We start from the raw sequence: 23,285 nt of genomic DNA, 5'->3' as shown, positions 1-23,285 counted from the left end.
ATGGAGAAATTCGTCATTCACACGCCCCTATTACTAGAAAATATGACCTTCAAAGGTCTGCGCCTAGAACGGGTTCCCCTTTTAAAGATGGAGGATAGGGACCTGGTTGACCATGAAAGGTTCCCCCACCTCGTAACGATGAACTATATGAAGCGAGTATGTTACAAAGACTCTAGTGTCACTGTGTTTGAGCCAGTTCAATGGATCTTCTGAATAGAGCAATCCAGGTTATTGAACCTGCTGTGGGTGCCCCACTACCACCACTCTAACATAAATACCACATGTATATGGAAGCTACTGACACTTTTGCACGATGGGTGCTTATGGCTTGGCATGCCTATCCCCATCATGGACATGCTCATCCATAGGATCATACTCCTACCACATGAAGGCTTGAATCGACCAAGGGGTTTGGCGGAAAGACAAGCGAACATGACTTAGAAGAGAAGATGAAGAAGAACTTTGAGCTTCTCAAGAAGCCACATAGGTACTCCATAAAATCCATCAACAACCCCATGGTAAAAATTTCCACCCAGATACTAGCCAACAAGGTCATGAGGAAGTGTTGTGCGACTGAGGTTACAGTTGTGCAAGTGGAGCTGGGGGATCTTTGCAGCAAGATCACCGCACTAGTCGAGTGACTCGAGGGCAAGTCATGACCTTTGTGTTGGGGGCCTATTGGGATGGGGTCCCCTGGATCAGTTTTGGGGTAAAAACCCAAATTTTGATGTAAAGTCTCCATAAATTGTGGGTGTGGAGCATAGAGTTAGAGTCAAAAAGAGTTTTTACCCTCATTCACGTAAAATTGAGTCGGTTTTTGAAGATCTACCCATGGTTCGTGGACCATGGGATTGTATAAATAGGTGTGTCTTAGAAGAGTCTAAGGGATATCTATGTCTTTGTCTATGGGTACGATGAAAGGAGTCTAGTGAGCTAGCTCAGGAAGGCAAGTCTTAGAGGTAGGAAAGGCTCTGCAGCTGAGTGCGCAACAACCTAGAGTAGAGTATGCAGCTGAGTGCATGGACCCTTGCAACTGAGTGCGCAAGGAAGTATTGAGTCTATAACCCTATATTGAAGATTAATAAGGAAGACTGTTGCAGAAATTCCTGTGCTTTATCTCTTTATTTTTGTTATGTATGATTACGACATATGTTACGATGAAATGACGTCTTTATAAAATAATGATGTATTGATGCACGAATTTACTTAATCCATATTATTATCTGAACATAATTAATGTTATGTGATTACGCAAAGATCATAACACTTTCTATTAAAGTTATCAAACACTTAGGTAGATCTGGGTAAATTTTGATCTAAGGGTAATTTATGGTGCGCAAAAGTAGCTAATTTTCTTGTTCAAGGTCTGCAAAATCCTGTGGTAGACCTTCGCAGAGGTCTAGAGGCTGATTGAGGGGAGTTACAACACTAAGACTGAAGGGCTTAGAGGTCTACGTGAAGGCATATCTGGGTCATAGAAAGACATGACACTGATCTATAGATGCGGAATCTTGGTTCCAACATCCCCCCATACTGCTTCGGGTGAGACTTCAGTCCGCGCTATGCGGGTTGATGCCAAAAGGGCCAATAGTGTAGGTATTTGTTTGGCGTAACTAACTATGAACCTGGGTCAGGACCCCCTAAGCCAACATCCAAGAAAAGCTGATGAACTTGCAACTTACACAACAAAAGATCAAGCGAGCCGACGAAGGACCAGTTATAGAGCAACTGGTCAGACAGGTGAAGCAGGCAACCACGCAGAGTGCGGATAAGGTAGCAGTTGTGCAGGTGGAGTTGAGTGATATTCACAGTAATATCACCGTGCTAGTTGAGTGACTCAAGGGCAAGTCATGACCTTTGTGTTGGGGGTATGTTGGGATGGGGTCCCCTAGCCAGTTTTGGGGCAAAAGCCCAAATTTTGACATAGAAAGATGTAAAGTCTCTCCAAATTGTGGGCACAAAGTTAGTTAAGAGTCAAAAAGGGTTTTTACCCTCATTCACATAAACTTGAGTTGGTTTTTGAAGTTCTACCCATTGTCCACGGACTATGGGATTGTATAAATTTGTGTGTCTTAGAAGAGTCTAAAGGGAGATCTATGTCTTTGTCTATGGGTACGACGAAAGTAGTCTAGTAAGTTAGCGTAGGAAGGCAAGTCTTATAGGGAGGAAAGGCTCTGTAGCTGAGTGCGAAGAGGTCTATAGTAGAGTCCGTAGATGAGTGTGCAGACCCCCGTGGTTGAGTGCAAAGGGAAGTATTGAGTCTGTAACCCTATACTGAAGATTAATAAAGAAGACTGTTGCATAAATTCCTGTGTTTTATCTCTTTACTTCTGTTACGTATGATTGCGACATATGATATGATAAAACAATGTCTTTATAAAATAATGATGTATTGATGCACAAATTTAGTTGATGCGTCTTATTATTTGAACACAATTAATGTTAAGTGATTACATGAAGATCATAACACTTTCTGGTAAAGTTATCGAACACTTAGGTAGATCTGGGTAAATGCTAATATAATGGTAATTTATGGTGCATGAAAGTAGCTAATTTTCCTATTCAGGGTCCGTAAAAGCTAGTCGTAGACCTTCGTGGAGGTCTAGAGGCCGATTGAGGGGAATTACAATGCTAAGCCTTAAGGGCTTAGAGGTTGCGCGAAGGAAGATCTGGGTCATAGAAAGACATCGCACTGATCTCTGGATGTGGAAACTTGGTTCCAACATCCCCCCATACTGCTTTGGGTGAGACTTCAATCCGCACTACATGGGTTGATGCCAAAAGGGCCAGTAGTGTAGGGATTGTTTTGGCACAACAAACTCTGAACCTGGGTCAGGTTCCCCTAAGCCAACAATATCTGGCCACACCTAGATCATTGGGGTCTAGAAAGAGACTGATATTAAGCAAGTGATAAGGTGGCCAGGGGTGTCGTCATGTTCCAAAGCATGAGATACTTCCCCCTAGCATAAGTAGATGTAGGGGACTGATCAGGTGGGAATGATTCCCCCTAGCTAGATGAGTTTGGAGTGCCATTGTGTTCCAAGTGCTCAAATAATGGATTCAAGCATTCGACCCTACTAGCACAAGATCTTATAGAGGATCATGAGGAGATATAGGGGCATAGGTTCCCCCCTAGCATGTAATGGACATACTATATGTACTTAGATTCATGGAATCCAAACACATTTTGATGATGTGGTTCACTAGCATTTATGTTATTGGTGTATTCTTGCGGGAAGAATCGAAAGATACAGTTAGAGAAAGGAAATGGTGGATTACCAATATTGCTTAGCACTGCAAATATGAATCAAATAGAAAAAATTTATGGGTTCACATACATGGTGTCACCATAACAAAGAGTGGCTTCATATATAATGAACTGATGCTCACCTAGACAACACGATGTTTGGCCAACAACAATGTTTAAGGGACTGAGTTGTTGATGTAAGATGCAGGAAGAATTAAGTGTATCATCCCTAGAGTGATCAAAAGAGATATGATACTTTAAAGATTCTTCTAAATGGGGAAGAATAATGGTACTAGAGTTGGTAATACCAAATGCACTAGGAGGGTTAGGGAGAATTGCTTCTCCTGGACTCTCAAAAGCGGATGCCCCCTTACCCAAACATTGTGTGGCAATGTAATGGCCACAAGGTGGATGGGGTTCGAATTCATGGGTTTGAAGTAAGAGGTCATTGAACCAATTGAACTCACCATGGATGAATTATTTGGACTCCACAACATATTGGTGATGGGTTTGCTGAGGAAGGAAGTACGCACGATGGTGCATATCATCCAAAGGATAATCAGGGGTGGTCATGGAGTCCATGATGTCTTCATCATACTGAAATATGGGAGGACTTGAGGAAGAGAGACCACATGATGAAGAGGATCTACCTGAGGCATCGTCATGAGAGACAAAGTTCACATATGCATCGTCAATGCTAGGAGACAGATGGATAGTAGATGTGACATCTACTGATGTTGAGACTAAAGTTTCTTGAAAGAAGGTTCAACAAAATCACAATAGGAGATGTCAAGAGAGTCCCAATATATCAATCCCATGGATGTCAATAGGTAGAGAATAAGAGTGATACTATCAATCATCTTGTCATTAGGGGGAGGGATAATAATGGGTGGTTGAGAGACCTCCTGCTCTGGCATAGGAGTGGGACCAGAACCAACAAGTAGAGGAGAGGTGGAGTCACTACGAGCGACCTCTAATTTGTGAAGCACTTGAAGTGTATCACGAAAGTCTTCGAGATGGGGAAAGTAATGAGAATAATGACCATAATTATCACACAAAGCACAAGGGTGATTCATGCGTAATGATCTATTCTTCTTAGTTGACTTGGGTAAGGTGACATGGACCTCAGGAATGTTGGAGTCAAGAAAGGTATTAGAGACCACATTCTTGATATGAGGGAGTCCAGGACAACTATTTGTGGCATGAACAACAACATCACAAAAAGAACATGGAGGAGTAGGCTTTGGCGACATAGGAGGAGTTGGAGTTGGTTGGGGTGCCTTGTCTTTGGTTCTCTTTTTCTAAGATTTTCCCTTATTGTCACTGCGACAAACACTCTGCAAAATTTTTCATACACTCAAATTTTTGAGCCTAATATGGATCTTGTGATTGGTTGTTCCATAGTAACTTGTTGGTCAACTTGCACCTTTTTAAGCTCCCTTCTTGGATCAAAAGTGTAGAAGGCAATTGTTCACACATGCTCAATCTGCAACAAGCTCATGAGTGCATTCTTTTATGCAAGCTTGGACAAGAATAGAATGTTCCATGGATACTGTGCTTGTGTGATGTCCAATCCATGTCAACAGTTAGTGCGCATTGACAACGACAATTTCTCACATTATAGTTGCATTTGAACTTCTATTTCAGTGACTTTTGCAAACTGTCTCTCCCACACACCTTTGTTTTCACGAGTGTTGCTTTTGATTACTTCCACTCTAAATAGTGTCATTTTCATGTAATCTTTTCTTTGGCATGTGTTACTTTCAGTGTCGTCCACATATTGCAAGATTCGTTCGCACTTTAGCCATTGTCATATTTTCCACATGTAAGCTATCACATGATGTATGGATGTCTGTTCTGGTGGTCTCAAGGGGTTAAGTTGGTCTAACCATGTAAAATTCAGTTACACTTACTCCCAAAGTTTTAAGAATTGTCGAACAAGTGTTGTCATGGTCGTTGTAAAGTGTATCTTAAGTGTCGCAACTTAGATAGCAGCATTAGATTAGTGTTAATTTAGCAATTTTGCTTAGCATAGTTGTTTGGATGGCTAGTTAGGTTATGGTATGGTTTAGCATTTCATGTTGTTTTCTTCAATACTACAATAGAAGTAGCTCTCCCTTAGGATATATTTTCTCTTCTTCCATCAAAGAGGTAAGCTTCTTCTGACCCCATAGAAGTTTGGCTTGGAACACCTGGGATCTCTTAATAGACGAGTAGTGACAACAGGCAGTACCTTCACTTTTACTTGTGCATATAGCATTGTCACCTCCAAGTTTGTAGGAACCCCAGGTTGATAAGTAAAGTTGGTATCCCTGGGAGTTGCCACATTCTTGTTTAAATACCTAGGCTCATCATTTTTTTGGCATCGTTTCTGGGGAGATGTCTAAGTAGAAGTAATTACTACTTTCTTCTATTTACTAGTCTCCGACTTTCTGTTCTTCTACTTCTAGTCTTCAATTTTTTTCTATTAGTTTATTTATGCAAAAGTAATCTAGTAGCTTCCTTACTTTCGTTTATCATTAGCTAATTTCCTTTCCATTCTACAAGAACTTTCTCTCTTTAATAAAATCTTACAAAAACCAACCCAAAAACATTTCCTTTCATGCCTAGTAGGAGTAGGGACAATTCAGGTAAATTCTTGACAAATACCCCCACTGCATTCAATAGTCAACATTCTCTCTTCTTTGGTGACTATGAAGTGGAAGAACCTTGAGGCGAGCAACACTACATATTTGAAGAACCTACAAGGGAAGAATAAGAGGAAAAAACCATTCCTACTGAACCAATGGCTGGAAACCAAAATGACAGGGGAGATAGAGAGAGAATAGAGAGTACCTTCCCCATCAGGGAAACCAATGGGGACACTAAGATGAAGAGTATAAGCCCCTCAACTCTACCTCATTTCGATGGCCTGACCACAGAGGACCTTGACACTTTCCTATTTGAATTTTCTCTTATATGTTGAACCTATGACTATAAGATGATGAGAAAAAGTTAAAACTGCTTCCATCTGCCCTCAGGGATGCAGCATTACTTTGGTTCATGGGTTTTCCTGGAGATAGCATCACAACTTGGGCTTAGATGCAACAAAATTTTAACAACAAATATAGGGACTACTGTAGGTCAAAGGATACTAAAGAAGAGATTTTTAGGATGACCATAGGCCAAGATGAATCCCTAGAAGACTATGAAGAAAGGTTCTAGCTCAGTTACAAAAGGGCCAGGTGCACACTTGACCCTTAGTCACTAAAGTTGGTCTTGCTTAGAGGAGTAAGGGAGGATCTTCTGGATACCTTACATATGATAGCAGGAGGAGATGTCTACCAATTACCCTATGACGATATTAAGACTGTCTTTAGAAACCATTCTAGGGAAGCCATGAAAAAGTGTAGGGGTAGTCAACCTATGGCCAGTACATCATCCTCCAACTTATCCATCAAGGGTGAAATTGGAAATATGCTAGAAGATTTCAAAAGTGATATGCTGCAAACCCTTTCCTTGCAATTGGACACCATGAACATCAAAAGGAAGCAAGAGGAAGCAAAGCGGGCCTTGGCCATCTTTTGTCCTATATGCACTAGGAGGCATCCTAGGAACGAATTTCCATTGAACTGTATTAAAATTTGCTCAGTCTGTGAAGAAAACCACTCCACAGACAAGTGCCCTTCTTTACTTAGACTCAAAGTTGTATATCAAGGAGTTGAAGGGGTCACTGATCAACTTTTCTACATCAACCAAAGGAGACCTCCTAGGCCTAGACCATACTAGCAGGGTATGCAAGTGTCATCCCGTTCATATTACAACCCCAACCAAACCACAACTATAACTTATTGGGGACCCCATTCTCATCCTTCCTGGTCTACACCCCCTCCTTGGTCCTATGCATCTCAGTATCATTCCTAGCCAGCCAACCAGTCATTCCAACCTTATGTTCAGCCACAACATCAGTGGAATACCCCACCCTAGGGGTGGAGGCCCCAATTCAACAATGTTCCAGCCCTATTGCCTCCACCACCTACCCAACCACAACTCTTGCACTCTGCTCCACCTAAGCAACCCCAGATGCCTCCCTACCCAAATCCGAACCTGAACAATAGGTAGGCTCAACAAGTATAAAATGGAGAGACATCATACCAAGCTTATGTTGTAGAAATCCAGGAGATCAACCTAAGATCTGGGATAATTTTCCCAGACAACAAACCTCCCTCTCCACATAGGAAGGTTGAGGAAGAAAGAGAGGAAATCAACCTTAAATTAAATTCACCCTTTCCTAAGATATTAGCCCAACCACTCCAGCCTACCCTAGAAGAAACTGAACTTTTGGGAGAATTGAAAATCTATGTGTAAAGATCCCCCTTCTCCAGGCAATCCAAAATGTTCCCATTTACAATAAGTTGATTAAAGATAAGTGCTTCAAGCATCTAGGAAGAAGGAAAATGGATGCCCCTACCATTAATGTCATTGGGAAGTTGTCTGACTTAATGCTAGGGCAGGTAATATGTCCAAAATATTTGGACCCTGGAAACCCTGTAGTACATGTGCACATTAATGGCACCATTATCCCACACACTTTGATTGATCTTGGGGCTGCCATTAATGTGATGAACAAGGACACCATGCTCAAGCTCAGCCTGCAAAGGTCATTGAGGAAGAAAAAAATAGTTCTGCAACTTGTAGACCATTCCACAGTCACCCTTGAGGGAATTGTGGAGGATGTGATGGTCTCCATTGACTCCTGGGAGTAACCTGCATATTTTCTAGTTCTCCAGCCTAAGGCTAAGCTTATTGGTTACCCTCTTATCCTTGGGAGGCCATGGTTGGTCACAACTGATTCTTACATTAGCTGCAGAGTTGGGAATATGACCATCAAGAATGGGCATATGTTCAAACAATTAGTCCTATAACCTCCTTCTCAACCTTCTCTAGAGCATGATTTACCTTTATGGTTGGAGGAGGAGGAGGAAGATGAGGTTTATTCCGCCTAACTTTATGTTTTGGAAGAAACCATAGGAGGAGGACAACAAGATGAGGATGACTTAATTGAGCACTGGCTCCAAAGTCCAACTCCTAGTTCATTACCATTAGAAGAAGAAGTAAGGGAAACCTAGAAAAATCATTGACTTATGCTTGGCCAATTCCAACCCACTCCATGTCAAAACCATAGAATTTGGCCCAAAGAAAACTTTGAAAATTAATCCATCTCTTTCTGCTTTAGAAGAGGAAAATCTATGCAACATGTTGAGAGAGAACCTAGAAGCCTTCGCTTGGAGTTACAAGGAAATGAAGGGAGTACACCCCTTAGTGTGTACTCACCACATATACATCAAAGAAGGTTGCAAGCTAGTCAGGCAACCACAAAGGAGGATGAATCCAACTCTTAAAGACATAGTCAAAGAAGAATTGCAAAAACTGCTAGATGCAGGATTCATTTACCCTATCTCAGACAATGAGTGGGTCTCTCCTTTAGTGTTAGTTCCCAATAAAAATGGTAAGTGGAGGATTTGTGTTGATTATAGGGAGTTGAAAAAAGCCACAAAGAAGGATCATTTTACCCTAACCTTCATTGACCAGTGCTAGATGGCCTAGTAGGGAATAAGTTATTTTCTTTCCTAGATGGATGCAGTGGGTACAACCAAATCCAAATCTGCCCAGAAGACCAAGATAAGACCACATTGACCTATCCTTGGGGTAGTTTTGCCTATAGGGTCCTTACTTTTGGCCTATGCAATGCTTGCCACTTTCTAGAGAGCAGTATTGAGTATTTCTGCTGAATTAGTACATGATGCAGTAGAAACCTATATGGATGATCTTACATCTTATGGATGTGATTTCCAAGAAGCCTTGACTAACCTAGGAAAAGTGTTATCACAAAATCGTGTACTAAGGGCTGCTACTTAGCAAGATCTCATGCAACTATTTCAAACCAGGCTTTAGACTAAGGCTTAGCCTCCTTAGTCGGAGAGGGCTCTCTCACAGATTTTTGATATGGATTGATAACAAGAAAAGATGGCTAACTCTTCAAACAGTACATGAAAATAAGCTGGTTGGAATAACAAAATAAGACTTCTTCCATTGGGCTCATGGAGTCAAACACCTTTGCAGTAAATTACCAACTACTCATTCATGGAAGTCAAGGCATATAATGTCTAAACACTCAAAACATTTCTCAAAGGAACCTCAACTCATAAATATGCACAGGAAGTCTGAGCACTAGGTGAATTCAGAGTGATTGCACATCTATGGAGCTGTAAAACAGAAAGGAAAAGACACAACCATATATATTCTGAGCATTTAAACACGAGATGAATCTTGAGAAGAAAAAGTAATCTTACTATTACTGTCAAAAGTCTTTTACATCAGTCAATATAAAAACTCTGTTTTTTGTATAAATCTCCAACCCTTTGTTTATTTCTGTTTCAGCTATTTATAGAGTTCTTCTACTTGACTCCGATTCATTTGAGGGGAATTCGAAGTCCTTTCCTAATGACACCTATTCACCTTTAACTAACTAATAAAAGCCACTTTCCTACTAATTGACAGCTCTAGACTCCTAAAACAATTAAAACTCTAATTCTACATCATGCTGGAAAAAGCATTTATTACAACCAAGATTCACTCTCTGCCAAGTGGACTACTATAGCGGTAGCTTTGATGGCTTTAATTACAATGAACTTCATTCTTTGACATCTGTTCTCTTTCTGGCGGTGGCTGTGATGAACCTTTAATGCTCCATGTTTGTCTTTAATGACATATCTTTCTGTTACCCTGAAACATAGGCCCCTGTTTGTCGGTCTTTGATTTGCCTCAACATATTCGAATCCAAAGGAGTATGCTTTTATCCTTTAACAAAAAGAGCGGGCTGCCACATCCTGGATGTGCTGTAGGCTGTATTGATGGACAGGTGTCTCTCTTTTTAAAATTCCCGCTTGTATACCAAACTGCCTGTTTATGTTAAAAACACCACCTACAGCAGTTTCGTAGCGCGCTACGAAACTGCTGTGTGATTTAAAAAACACAGTCTTCCTCTAAACTCCTCACAAAATTGAATAGCTGCTGTTTGCTAGGCTTCACGTTTCACCATTTGAAGGATACTGCCATCGTAGACAAACCCACTGGTTGCAGCTGTTGCTATTGGTCATTATGGAAAAAACTACCCTGTTGGTGGCTTCCTTTAGATTCTTGTCAAAATATGGGTATGGATTTGGATCACAGTATGCTGGAAGCTTTTCAAACTTCAAGAGAAGATGACGGAAACGTGATTCAAACCACCCTCTCCAACTCCGAAAATCATCTTCATCTGAAGCTGTAACATGGATTTGAATGAAAAAATCATAACTAGAGCAGAAAGGAAACCGTTCAAAGAGTACATTCCAGTCACCACTATTTGGCAAGGTGCTCCAATTTAACTCCATGTCAATATCTGTCAACGAGAATGTTTCTCTTTGGATGCACAATAAAATATGATGTTGCACCATACGATTTATCGCAATTATAACCACAGAGGTAAATTCCAGGAAGACTCTTCTCATCAAGTGGAAGAAGAAATGACATTTGAACTTGTGAAATGTCAAGAGGACTCTCTGTATGTATAGATGCCGTGGGACAAGATATCAGAGCCTTCACTTACCATGATAGCAAAAGTTAAGAAACAAATGTCATGATCTCCACAACAGTGATATGGTCACAGATTTTCTTAAGACATATGACATAAACAACACCATTCCCCTTGTCCTCTAAATCCTTGTACATGGCACTTCAGACATGGCAGAACAAAGTATTAAAAGGTACACACATTGAAATGCGTATGTTCCATAACACTACATTTTTGGTCATATTCCTCTGAATAATCAAACCATCATGACTGTCCCGGACTTTCTTATGGCTGTCGCGAATGCTTCTTGGTATTCCTTGCCAACACAGCTTTCGTCCATTTGCCCCCACGCCAAAATTTTTTGCTTCATTATCATCACCCATAAAGCGCGGAAAGGCCATATACACAGGGGCCATTCCAAGCTGGAATGTTTCAAAGTGAAGACAGAATTGTTGACCAAAACAGTTGAATACCGTCAGCATCCATGTTGCATTCTCCACCTCCTGAGGATTAGGTTTTACATATCGACGATTGAAGGTGCAGCCATTGTGCATGTCCACCTTGTGATCATTTCTCAAGTGAGTCACAAGCACTGGAATGTCCCCAGTAACTGAGCATTCAGAACCTGCGTAAGGGCAACTGTAAGGCCTGAACATGCATTGTTGTTCATGCTTGAGCTTGCTATAATATGGGAATATGTCGTGACAACCAAGCTTTTGATGTCTGCAAGGAAGTTCCAGAGATTCTGCAACCTTTTCAAGAGCCAAACATCTTATATTCCCCAGTTCATGTCTGCAAGTGGGGCAACGGTTATGCACTCTCAACTTGCAGAAGTATTTACATGAGAAGATGAAACAGAGTGCTCAAGTCAGTAAGGGACATAGTAACAAGAAGAATCAAAGTGACATTCATTTGGACCCATTGAATCGTTTTGTTCAGAGCCACTTTCGGGATATGTATATGGCAGGACAGAGGCTCGGAGTTCTGAATTAGTTGAGGATGGCATGGGGTATAACATACAAGAATAAAAGCTGCTTACGTATCCGTTGCTTTGCCTCTAGCAGATACAATCACAATACCGTTTGCATCATTGTGCTGGTGGAATGATCTTGACTAATACGACCCCATTTTCCGCCAAAGAAAAACAAATGTCAACCAGGTGTCTATGTTCTCTGTCGGTGGAAGAACTAATACACGAACAGCTAGTACCGTTTACCCAATCTTTAACATTTCAAAAGCTCATCACTGACACGTACACGATCCCACAACCATGTAAACCTTGATATCTTCAATCTTATCTGAAAGATCTGACATTAGACCTTTAAGCAGATCAACCTCATCCACAGCAGTTGTAGCCCGTGTACAATAGGCATGATAGGATTTGGGCCTCCACTGAAAACTCGAACAAATCCCCAATTTCGTAGCACGCTACGAAATCACCTAAACAGGTAGCGCTGCGAAACTGCTAAAAAAGAATTCATGCGCTGCGAAAACACCCTGTCTTTAAGCTAGGCTAAAAATTTTTGGCAACAAAATTTTCAGTGATAACAGTGGCTCCACTTGGGATAGTGTGCCCTTGTGGTGCACTAAGAACCTGCAGTTCCAGTGCCTCATAGAATTTATTTGACAAACAGAAATTTGCTTGACCAGCATGACTGTAGGAGAAGGAAAGCTACTTCTAATGAAAAATGCTCAGTTGACCTTGAGCTTATTTGCATTTACCTATACCTACCTACCCTAACAATTTCAATTTCTTTCTGCTCAATCAATATGAAATTTCCAATGTAGCCAATCCTCTGTTTTATCTGATATTTGATTTCTTTGACTGCATCAGAATTCAGAGCCAATATGATGGTGTGATGACCACTGCCACTGAAATTGTCTCTGATCTTTATAAGTAAACTGAAGCACTGGAGAGTAAAACTCTTCCATGTAATCAGCTACAGGATCCCAGAATACATGATCAGCTTGTTTTTCTTTGTAACTTTCCAGCTGTGCAAACTGATCTTCAACAGCAGTGTTCAGTTCCTCAATCATGAAAGAGAAAGGAACCAACATTCTCTCCTTGCGTTCTGCCATAGAAAGCTGCTGAAAATAATGATCATGATAACACTCCTCATTTTCACGCCACTGATTCTCAACCACACAAGACCCTTTTGATGTGCTATCCACTTTTCTATTTGACAAGCTATCCAACTGCTTTTCTGAATCATTCCAACAAACAATGGAATTTTCCTCACTATTATGATTATTATTTGGAGTAAGCTGCTGCAAGGAATTACAAAATTGAACAAGCTTTTCCTCTGCCTGAGGGTCGTAGAAGCTGTCTTCCAGAACTTCTTCTTGCTGTGTGCAATCAATTTCATCTTCAGAATACTGCTGCATCTCTTCATTCATATCAAGGGATGAAACATGGTTTTCCCAAGTGAACCCCTGCTGCTCCTCATGCTGCGTTTCATGGGATGATATACTTTCTCCTTGGTGCTGAAATGCATTGTTATGGAGAGCCTCTAAAATTTCTTCATCCGTGAATTCATCATCATCATAACCATCCTCTAAATACTTAATAAGACTTAAAGAATGTCTACAGCAATCTTTAAGCATCAATAAGGAAGGATAACCTTCTTTATACATTTCATAGAATTCATCATGGAAATCAGCAAGAGAAGATAATGAACCATTCTCCAAACTTTTATACCAAGACCATGCTTCTCCTTCTAAAGTGGCCATAAACATCCTCATGAGACAATCTTCAGGGAAATGAACCTTAAGACTGCGTACATGCATATGAAACCTAACCAAATGAAGAGCAGCATTGTCCTTCTTTTCATCTTTGAATATTGGAAGATCATCTAACCAATCAACCTTTGGCATAGGATTTGGAAAACCAGGGATATGAGACCGATTCATAGGAGCATACCTGGCATTCATTCTTGCAGTGGAACTCATCTTGAAACTTCATCAAGCTACTGATCTTCTAGCAGTGGAGTCACCTTCCAATTTGTTATTTGATGTGTGGAGTCGCCAAGGTAGTTTTGCAGCCACAAAAAGATGTCTGAGCTCCTGCTACCTTCAGAAGTTCAACCATTGATTTCGGGAATGAATAATCTTCAGGCTCCCGGCAGACGCACCAAAATGTTATCACAAAATCGTGTACTAAGGGCTGCTACTTAGCAAGATCTCATGCAACTATTTCAAACCAGGCTTTAGACTAAGGCTTAGCCTCCTTAGTCAGAGAGGGCTCTCTCACAGATTTTTGATATGGATTGATAACAAGAAAAGATGGCTAACTCTTCAAACAATACATGAAAATAAGCTGGTTGGAATAACAAAATAAGACTTCTTCCATTGGGCTCATGGAGTCAAACACCTTTGCAGTAAATTACCAACTACTCATTCATGGAAGTCAAGGCATATAATGTCTAAACACTCAAAACATTTCTCAAAGGAACCTCAACTCATAAATATGCACAGGAAGTCTGAGCACTAGGTGAATTCAGAGTGATTGCACATCTATGGAGCTGTAAAACAGAAAAGAAAAGACACAACCATATATATTCTGAGCATTTAAACACGAGATGAATCTTGAGAAGAAAAAGTAATCTTACTATTACTGTCAAAAGTCTTTTACATCAGTCAATATAAAAACTCTGTTTTTTGTATAAATCTCCAACCCTTTGTTTATTTCTGTTTCAGCTATTTATAGAGTTCTTCTACTTGACTCTGATTCATTTGAGGGGAATTCGAAGTCCTTTCCTAATGACATCTATTCACCTTTAACTAACTAATAAAAGGCACTTTCCTACTAATTGACAGCTCTAGACTCCTAAAACAATTAAAACTCTAATTCTACATCATGCTGGAAAAAGCATTTATTACAACCAAGATTCACTCTCTGCCAAGTGGACTACTATAGCGGTATCTTTGATGGCTCTAATTATAATGAACTTCATTCTTTGACATCTGTTCTCTTTCTGGCGGTGGCTGTGATGAAACTTTAATGCTCCATGTTTGTCTTTAATGACATATCTTTCTGTTACCCTGAAACATAGGCCCCTGTTTGTCGGTCTTTGATTTGCCTCAACATATTCGAATCCAAAGGAGTATGCTTTTATCCTTTAACAAAAAGAGCGGGCTGCCACATCCTGGATGTGCTGTAGGCTGTATTGATGGACAAGTGTCTCTCTTTTTAAAATTCCCGCTTGTATACCAAACTGCCTGTTTATGTTAAAAACACCACCTACAGCAGTTTCGTAGCGCGCTACGAAACTGCTGTGTGATTTAAAAAACACAGTTTTCCTCTAAACTCCTCACAAAATTGAATAGCTGCTGTTTGCTAGGCTTCACGTTTCACCATTTGAAAGACACTGCCATCGTAGACAAACCCACTGGTTGCAGCTGTTGCTATTGGTCATTATGGAAAAAAAACTACCCTGTTGGTGGCTTCCTTTAGATTCTTGTCAAAATATGGGTATGGATTTGGATCACAGTATGCTGGAAGCTTTTCAAACTTCAAGAGAAGATGACAGAAACGTGATTCAAACCACCCTCTCCAACTCCAAAAATCATCTTCATCTGAAGCTGTAACATGGATTTGAAGGAAAGAAATCATAACTAGAGCAGAAAGGAAACCGTTCAAAGAGTACATTCCAGTCACCACTATTTGGCAAGGTGCTCCAATTTAACTCCATGTCAATATCTGTCAACGAGAATGTTTCTCTTTGGATGCACAATAAAATATGATGTTGCACCATACGATTTATCGGAATTATAACCACAGAGGTAAACGCCAGGAAGACTCTTCTCATCAAGTGGAAGAAGAAATGACATTTGAACTTGTGAAATGTCAAGAGGACTCTCTGTATGTATAGATGCTGTGGGACAAGATATCAGAGCCTTCACTTACCATGATAGCAAAAGTTAAGAAACAAATGTCATGATCTCCACAACAGTGATATGGTCACAGATTTTCTTAAGACATATGACATAAACAACACCATTCCCCTTGTCCTCTAAATCCTTGTACATGGCACTTCAGACAAGGCAGAACAAAGTATTAAAAGGTACACACATTGAAATGCGTATGTTCCATAACACTACATTTTTGGTCATATTCCTCTGAATAATCAAACCATCATGACTGTCCCGGACTTTCTTATGGCTGTCGCGAATGCTTCTTGGTATTCCTTGCCAACACAGCTTTCGTCCATTTGCCCCCACGCCAAAATTTTTTGCTTCATTATCATCACCCATAAAGCGCGAAAAGGCCATATACACAGGGGCCATTCCAAGCTGGAATGTTTCAAAGTGAAGACAGAATTGTTGACCAAAACAGTTGAATACCGTCAGCATCCATGTTGTATTCTCCACCTCCTGAGGATTAGGTTTTACATATCGATGATTGAAGGTGCAGCCATTGTGCATGTCCACCTTGTGATCATTTCTCAAGTGAGTCACAAGCGCTGGAATGTCCCCAGTAACTGAGCATTCAGAACCTGCGTAAGGGCAACTGTAAGGCCTGAACATGCATTGATGTTCATGCTTGAGCTTGCTATAATATGGGAATATGTCGTGACAACCAAGCTTTTGATGTCTGCAAGGAAGTTCCAGAGATTCTGCAACCTTTTCGAAAGCCAAACATCTTATATTCCCCAGTTCATGTCTGCAAGTGAGGCAACGGTTATGCACTCTCAACTTGCAGAAGTATTTACATGAGAAGATGAAACAGAGTGCTCAGGTCAGTAAGGGACATAGTAACAAGAAGAATCAAAGTGACATTCATTTGGACCCATTGAATCGTTTTGTTCAGAGCCACTTTCGGGATATGTATATGGCAGGACAGAGGCTCAGAGTTCTGAATTAGTTGAGGATGGCATGGGGTATAACATACAAGAATAAAAGCTGCTTACGTATCCGTTGCTTTGCCTCTAGCAGATACAATCACAATACCGTTTGCATCATTGTGCTGGTGGAATGATCTTGACTAATACGACCCCATTTTCCGCCAAAGAAAAACAAATGTCAACTAGGTGTCTATGTTCTCTGTCGGTGGAAGAACTAATACACGAACAACTAGTACCGTTTACCCAATCTTTAACATTTCAAAAGCTCATCACTGACACGTACATGATCCCACAACCATGTAAACCTTGATATCTTCAATCTTATCTGAAAAATCTGACATTAGACCTTTAAGCAGATCAACCTCATCCACAGCAGTTGTAGCCCGTGTACAATAGGCATGATAGGATTTGGGCCTCCACTGAAAACTCGAACAAATCCCCAATTTCGTAGCACGCTACGAAATCACCTAAACAGGTAGCGCTGTGAAACTGCTAAAAAAGAATTCATGCGCTACGAAAACACCCTGTCTTTAAGCTAGGCTAAAAATTTTTGGCAACAAAATTTTCAGTGATAACAAAAAGTATTGCACAAATGCATTGAAATGAACCTGTCTCTTAGTCCAGAAAAATGTGAATTCTTAATGACTGAAGGGACTGTACTAGGTCATTCAATATCTCAACAAGGACTGCAAGTGGACCAAAAAAAATAGGAATCATCCAAAGGGTCCCACCTCCACAAAAGCAGAGCGATGTAAGGAGTTTCTTAGGGTTAGCTGGATACTAGTGAAGGTTCATAAAGGACTTCAACAAGTTGGACTCTCCTTTGTTTGGGTTTTTGGCCAAAGCTTCTGAGTTTGTATGGTCAAAGAGCTGTCAAGAGGCCTTAGACATTCTAAAGGGTAAGTTAACCACTGCACCAATCCTTAGAGGCCCAAACTGGGCACTCCCTTTTCATATTCATGTTGATGCCTCACAAAAAGCCATAGGAGCAGCCTTAGGTCAGGAAGAGGAGAAATTTCCCTATGCCATCTATTTTATGAGTAAGAACCTATCAAAGGTTGAGCTAAACTATATTGTGACCGAAAAGGAACTCCTGGCTGTTGTGCATTCATTGAACAAATTTAGGCATTACATTACAGGCTATCAAACATTTGTGCATACTGATCATGATGCAATCAAATATTTAATGAATAAACCAGATGTGAATGTTGGAATCATAAGATGGTTGCTTTTATTACAACAGTTTGATCTAACTATTGTTGATAAGCCTGGTAAGGAAAATGTTGTTGCTGACTTTATGTTTAGGATGAATCTGCCTGCAGGTGAAGAAGGAATGGTGGATGACCAGCTACCAGATGAGAATTTGTTTTCTATTTCAGTTCTCTCCCCATGGTTTGCTGATATAGAAAACTATCTGGTATCATCACAGTTCCCACCAAACTTTCCCTCCAAAGAAAAGAGCAAGATAGTCAGAAAGAGCGCCCCCTTCACCTAGATTGGGGGCAATCTATTCAAACTTGGCCCAGATCAAATCTTAAGAAGGTGTGTAAGGGAAGAGGAAGTCTTTGACATCCTTTTGACTTGTCATGATGGGCCTTGTGGAGGTCACTTTGCAGAAAAGAGGACAACATTCAAAGTGTTTCAATTAGGCTATTATTGGCCTACTCTTCATCAAGATGTGAAAAAGTATATTAGTCAGTGTGATCGGTGCCATAGGATGGGAAAGCCTACTCCAATATATGAAATGCTCCTACAACCTCAAGTGATTTTTGATCCATTTGACAAGTGGGGCATGGACTTCATTGGGCCTATTAACCCTCCTTCAAAGAAAAAACAACACATCATTGTGTGCACTGATTATTTGACTAAGTGGGCTGAAACCAAGGCAATTAAGGTATCAACAGAAGAGAAGGTGGCTAAGTTCCTAAGGGAGAATATATTATACAAATTTGGATACCTTAGACAGGTAGTCACAGACCAAGGTAGCCAGTTTACCTCCAACATGTTTGAAGAATTGCTCAACCATAAAAAAATCAAGCAAAGGACCTCCACTCCCTATCATCCACAAGCTAATGGGCAAGTGGAGGTGACCAATAGGGCACTGGAGAACATATCAACCAAGGTAGTGAGAAGCAGTAGAAAGGACTGGGCAGAGAGACTAGTTGAGGCCACCTGGGCCTATAATACCACATGGAATACCACCACTGCATTTACACCCTATGAGATGGTCTATGGGAAAAAGGCTTTGTTGTGCATTGAGTTTGAATATAACACATTGAGGATGACAACCCAATTAGATTTGGATCTCATCCATGCACAAAAGGAAAAATTGTTACATTTGAATGGCTTGGATGAATTTAGAATGCAGACCCTCCTACATACAGAGATAGTTCAGCTTCAGAGGAATATTTGGCATGAAAAGCACATCAAGGAGAAGAAATTTCAAGAGGAAGACTGGGCATTGTTATATGATTCTAGGTTTAAATACTTCAAGGGAAAACTAAGGACAATATGGCTCGAACCTTATGTGGTGGAAAGATTCCATGACAATGGTTCAGTGCAAATCAAAACTATTGATGAAGAAGCCATTCCATTGCTAGTTAATGGACACCGATTGAAAATGTACAAGAGGCCTTTATCAAAACAAGAGTTCATTGACAGTATCAATAAGACAATGATGATGGTAGAGCAAGTTCCAACTCCTCCCTCATTAGGTCACTGAAAAAGAGAAAAAAGAATAAGGATTTAGGTGAAAACCTCCATGAGGAGCCTAAGTCCCATCTTTGGGTTGAAAACCTCGTGAGGCGGCCCATGGATGAGAAAAAATGAAAAATATTAAGAATATCCCTGGGTGAAAACCTTCCTTGAGGCGCCCAGGGCAGATATCTAGGGTTGAAACCTCTATGAGGTAGCCTAGGCGTTTTTAATATATATATATATATATAATAATAATAATAATAAAAGAAAGAAAAAACATAATTTTTATGTGCAGGTTGGTAAGAAAGACAACTAAGGAGCAAAGAGAAGATCCAAAGGGAACCCTACCTCACATATATTTCATCTCCTCCACTCCTTACCATGCATCCCTCCATCAATTCTATTGTTTTTCACTTCATTGCTTCAATTTAGGTGAAGATTGTGTTTTCTAACAGAATCACCTCAGCCATTACCATCATCCCTGCATCCACATACACTCCCACTCCCTCTATCCATTCATTACAACATCCTTACAACACCCTCCAGCAACATAATAAAAAATTCTAAGGGAGACACCAAACATTTCCAAGTGGTAATCCAGGAGCTCCACAGCAGCAGCAACATCAAATCCAGGAGCTCCATAGTAGCAACAACATCAGATCCAAGAGCTCCACAGCAATAGCAACAACATCAGATCTTCAGTCACAGACACTTGCAAAATCTAATAAACCATTAGCAGACAGCAGAGGAGGAAGAAGAATGACCATCAACAACACCTCTAACCTTTGAAAACTGCAGCATGGCATCACGACCACAAGTAAGTATACCACTCACTCACTCATATGCATCGTTTGATCAAAAGTTGTAAAGGTTAAGAGGTAGTTGGTTTATAAGTGAAAAGGTGGAAAAACATAAATTCTTTAATAAGTCAAAAGAGAATGCAAGAGTCCATGATACAGTGTTGTTATGGAAACCATTTGAGAATTCTTGAAGAATTAAGATTTGGGGTAGAAACACCAGTTTACTCTTAGACCCCAACAACAAAGTGAAGGAAGTAAATTCCCAGTAGTTAGTTCACCATGGGTTGATTAGGATCCTCATTAAAGATGCCCTCCAAAGCCTCACGATCCCCATAACATGGTTAGTCTTTAGAAACTTACTAGAAGAGGATGAAATCAAAACCCTCACCTATGATGTTAATCCTTTTGTCAGTGAGGAGGAGGCAAAAGAAGAAGAAGAAGATACAAAGCTAGATGGGGATGATATGGGTGAAGAAGAAACTAATACAGAGGAACATGCTTAAAGAATACAAGGAGGATGATGCTGAAACAAGAGGAGGAAACAAAGGAAGAAACTGATGGAGATGAGAAAGAACATCAAAAGGAAGAAGATAAGAAAAACATAGAGGACAACTGCAGGAAAAGAAAGACCAACTAGCATAAATGCCCAGCCTCTCCTTGGAGGCCATCTAGTGTAGGATGCCAACTAAATCCTATGCTCTTTACCTCAGAGAAAAATGGCCGCAATTTCAGATTAAAACACTAGCGCAGAGGGGCACCATGCCATTTCAGGACTGCAGGCAGTTTATTGATATTTGTGATCAAAGTGCACTAGAGGATAAGGCCAAAATGGCTAAGTTTTACTTGCATAACATGGCCCTCACATACATGAATATTTGATCCTAATGCAAAGCTAGGAGATCTACAATTAATGGCTTTGGAATCATGGAGGAACCATGAGAAGTCAAGGGCTACAGAGATGGAAAGAATATTGGCCAGAGAGAAAAATGACCCTTCTTTTATTAGACTTGAACAATCAAATCCCATTGCCCTAATCAACACCCATAATCTAATTGCAAATGATCCTTAACTAGCACTTAGATATCTTGTTGCCCAAGAGCAAGAATTTCACATTTTGAGGATATGTTTAGGCTGCTAAGATGGTAATATACATGCCTACTAAAGGAGATGGAACAAACTTCCACACAACTTGAAGACTAGAGAATATCACTCCCCTCAAAGATTGAAAATAGCACTGAATAGGACACCTATGTATAATCAATCAATGCAACAATTGAAGGTCAATTGAATAGGCCTAAAACTCAGCCCACCACTACTCCTAGGAATGCTAGAAGGGAGAAAATAAGAAGAGGAAAAGAGGCAGTGGGAAGAAGTAGAAAGGAAAGCAAGCTTCCATGAACAAGAAGAAGAGACCACAACAGAAGCATGGGATGTCAGAGAGGCTAATAGATCCATGAAGGACATGGACATTGATTAAGTTGCTCGGAGGATCAACAACATTTTCAGTAGGGTGGTGATGATGAGCCTCATCATTGAGTAATTATATGGGCCTTAATTGGCCTTAATTCACCTCCTAGCTTAGTAAAACCGACTATTCTCACAACTTATTGCATACTTTTTATTATATTTTGTTTATGAAATGAGTTAGAGTTGGACATGTTGCTTTGTGGTCTAATGTGCATGAAATGCAGGAATAAATGATAAAAGCAAGGAAAATGCATGTATAAAGGATAAAAGTAAGGAATTATGGCAAAGACCTTAGTAAAACTAGAATGGGACAAGGGGGAGTAATTATAGGAGGTAAATCCTCCTCATTTTCTACCCCTCCATTCGAATATTCCTTCACCATCTTGGAGTGCAAAAAACCATCACTTTGACGAATAGAAGACAGTCGAGCAAGTGAGAAAGACAGAAACCAATTTTTCTTGAATTAGAGGCCAAGCCTCCCTAATAGGAAGAAAGTCGTTAGAGAATTCACATGTATAAATAGAGAGGTTTAGGACTGTTAGCTTTGCTACATATTTTGACATTTTGAGGGTCAAATGCAAGCTTGGCCATATGGTTCATACTCAAAGGAGAACTTGCACCGGTCATCTTCCTTCTTCTCCTTCACTCCGCTTACACCCCCACCACTTCGCTACCTCCGTTTTTCCTCTAAAACCATGCATAAACCCGTGTTCCCTCAGGCCACCGAGCACGGAGCCTTAACCATCATGTAACCGTGCCCACATGACCCGACACTCCTGTGACCCCTCCTCACCTTTAAATCATAGCCGTTAACTCTCCCCACCGATCCAACAGCTCCGGTCACATTAGATAAAGCGACCTGTGCACTCAAATACCCACCGTTCGATCGCATCCGCTGCGATAGGATGGCATCTGCTTCCCCCACAGCCACAACATAGTGGCACGTTAACGCGTGATGAAGGGCGGTTTTCATCCTTTCCCCGCCGCCACGCGTCACCCTCTGAATGGTATCACACGCCATTGTATTTTTACCACCATAGGCCCTGAAGCGGTGCGATCAATACTGCCTGCTGCTGAAACTTCTATTCCCACCCGTTAACCCCCGCACGTCTCCTCTGACCGATGACCGTTGGATCTACCCACCCAAGATCCAACAGCTCACGATCATCTTGCTCCCGCTTCCTCCCGATACCTTCCGCCGAGTGATCCCTGCCATCTATCCGCTTGATGCAATGGCTGATTTCCCTCCTCCGTCCTCCTTGTACATTCGCCATGCAGGCCACTTGCCCTGATCATTCCGTGCGCCTGAAGGACGAAGGTGACCAGTTTCCAGTACCCGGTGCATTTGCTCCTCAACAACTGCATTCCATGGACAGTATGGCCGAAAAGGAAAAAGACGGAGCCTGAGCAGGTGAATTCATTTAACAGTTATGGGATTTCGTTCTACACGTCACTCCACCTGCCCAAGAAGGACAACAGAGCATAGGAAAGGATCAAATTCATCCGCTACAGCAAGCCACCGCACTCAGAAGTTCTGTCAAGCAGTTAAAGCGGTTGGAGATCAATTATGACCCCTTCATCCTTAGAATGGCCGAGTGCCTTTGTAATGAAACTCTATATATACCCAGAAACCAGATGTA

General features: G+C 40.8%; 2 pseudogenes; both read right to left on the bottom strand.

Annotated features, from left to right (window-relative positions):
* Window positions 1-11,002: 11,002 nt before the first annotated feature.
* On the bottom strand, window positions 11,003-12,152 carry LOC149142268 (E3 ubiquitin-protein ligase SINAT2 pseudogene; annotated as a pseudogene).
* A 3,720-nt stretch (window positions 12,153-15,872) lies between these two features.
* Window positions 15,873-22,666, bottom strand: LOC149142267 (E3 ubiquitin-protein ligase SINAT2 pseudogene; annotated as a pseudogene).
* Between the last annotated feature and the right edge of the window lie 619 nt (window positions 22,667-23,285).

Source organism: Pinus tabuliformis, chromosome X, assembly GCF_031772625.1.
Source record: "Pinus tabuliformis cultivar Carrire ecotype Pingquan chromosome X, CPIR1, whole genome shotgun sequence".
NCBI classification, from domain to species: Eukaryota; Viridiplantae; Streptophyta; class Pinopsida; order Pinales; family Pinaceae; genus Pinus; species Pinus tabuliformis.
This window is presented reverse-complemented; position numbering and strand designations above follow the sequence as displayed.